General features: G+C 67.0%; 1 protein-coding gene across 1 annotated transcript in view; it reads left to right on the top strand.

The window, feature by feature from the left end:
- STOML1 (stomatin like 1) overlaps positions 1-2,172 on the top strand; it is an 8,191-nt gene that overhangs the window by 4,137 nt on the left and 1,882 nt on the right. The window lies entirely within an intron of this gene.

The raw sequence follows: 2,172 nt of genomic DNA, 5'->3' as shown, positions 1-2,172 counted from the left end.
CGGGAGTGCCCCGGGTGGGGGGAGCCGGCGTCTGGGGAGCTGCGAGTCGGGGCCACCGAGCAGCGAGCAGTGGTGGCTCCGGTGGTGCCCTTGGGTGGACCTCCGTCCCTCGGAAGGGAAGGTGGCCCCGTGGAAACCCCCGGGGTGCGCTTTCCGAGGTCCTGCCCTTCACTGCTCTGCCGCCCCCACTGGCCCACTGCAGGCCTGACTCCCCGGTACACCCAAAGGAAGGAGGAAGGAGCCCCCCAGCCCTCGTACTCGGGGTCTCCAGACCTGAACCCAAAGCCTCCCCTGGTCAGCCTTGAGAGCGTCATGTTTTGTCCCCGCCTTAAATCCACCCGGACACAGGACAGGGTCAGCCAAGTACACGTGCGCTGGCATGTCCCTTTTAGTCACAGCCAACTCGTGCTTCTTCCTGTGTCCTGACAGAACAGGGGTGGCCTTTGCCCCCTCCACTTTGCTCTGCTTTTCCCGAGGAAACTGGGTTACAGGGCTGGGGAGGGAGTGAAGTAAGTGGGGGCCCCCCGTGGGCCAGCAGCCAGTGACACCCGAGGGGGCCGGGTGTGGGCCTGCAGTGGCTCCCGCGAGCACAGCTGTGGCTCACGAAGTCCTTCGCCTGCCCGTGGGTCTCGGGCTCAGATCGCTGCTGCGCTTCGTTTTGGAGGGAGGGGACCGAGGCTCAAGGTGACCCCACTTGCCTCCAAGAGCCGTGGTCGGGGAGCGCAGGGACAGGGCCAGGCCTCCCTCTGCACCCAGATGAAATGGATAACTCTGTTTTTATGCCAGAGGGCACGTGAGAGAGGACGCTCCGCTCCGGGCCTGGCTGCGCTGTCCCCCACTCCTCCACCCTGCCGGGGTGCCGGCAGCTTTTCGAAGCCCGGCTTCCTGTGCAGGTGCCTCCCCGCTGCGCTCGGGGACACCACGTCTCCCTGCGGGGCCCACCTCGGTCTGTTGCACCATCGCTTTGGCAGTTGGTGCCAGTTGGTGCAATCAGTCCCGTGCTGGGATGTGACGGTCACTTGGGGACCGTGGCACAGACCGAGGTGGCACCTGTGGTCGATCTGTTCCCCTGGGAAACCTGGCCCAGCTCCCTGAAGCCATGGTTCAGGCGGAGGGTCCTCAGCTCCTGGGTCACCTGTGCCCGCCTCCCACCTGTCGGTCCGCCATGCCCACCTCCGTCCGCCTCTCTCCTCCTCCTTCCTGCTCTGCCCCTGCTCTCCAGGCCTCCTCCCTGCTGTCCCTTCACCCCGTCCCTGCCCCCCCCCCCCGCCCTCGCTCCTACCTCATTCCTCCCTCCCTTCCTGCCTTGGCTCCTAGGCTCCCCAGACCGCTCTGGCCAGCAAGGCCACGGCCTCCCTCTTGTTTTTAAGCAAGCATGGATGTCTCGTAAAGTTGCTTCATTTCTTCTGTGAGCCAGAGAGGCCCAAGGAGACAAAGACCGCCCAGCCGTGGGCCGCAGCGCACACACGTGCCTGGCATGCCCTAGTCCGGACACGAACCCGGGCCCTCCGCGTGTGGCCGGCTCCACAGAGCAGCGTGTTTTACCCCACGCTGCCGTCTAGCCCAGTCCGCCCGCTGCCCAGCCGAGGGGCAGCTCCTTCCCACCCCGCGACAGTGCTCGGCTCTGGTGCCGCCCCTCCCCTTCTTCCATCTCCATCTCTACCGCACCCCTGCATCTCCTCCCTCCTCCCCTGGCCACCATCTGTGCTCCTGGCCTCCGGTTTCCAGATGTCCACCCTTGGCATCCCTCAGCTGTCCCCTCTCAGGACAGCCGGCCACCAAGTGGGCACAGTGCTCAGGCCTGAGCCTCTCCTGCCCCCAAACCCGTTTTTCCAGCTGCCTCTGGACACGCGCTGTCCCAGTGACAAAGCGCCTCGCCCTCCCCGCACCTGCGTGTCCTGGGCCGTGTCCCTGCACGGGCAGTGTCGGTCCGTCCACCCTCACCACGTCTCGGCCCCCAGCTTCCCCACCCTCCCCCGCTGGAGCGGCCCCATTTCCTGCGTGCAGCGTGAAACCGAGGCGGCGTGGTCCCCACGCCTCTGCCCGCCACCCTCCCAAGCCCGAGTCTGCCCGCCGCCGCCTGCCCCCGGCTCCAGCTCCAGCTCCAGCTCCAGCTCCAGCTCCGAGCTGGGGGCGCTCATCGCTGCAGGAGAAACGGCGGGGCAGGAGCAG

Source organism: Tupaia chinensis, unplaced genomic scaffold (assembly GCF_000334495.1).
Source record: "Tupaia chinensis unplaced genomic scaffold, TupChi_1.0 Scaffold000369_1, whole genome shotgun sequence".
In the NCBI taxonomy this organism is placed as follows: domain Eukaryota; kingdom Metazoa; phylum Chordata; class Mammalia; order Scandentia; family Tupaiidae; genus Tupaia; species Tupaia belangeri.
Note: the sequence above shows the minus strand (reverse complement) of the source record. Positions and strands in the feature narration are given on the sequence as shown.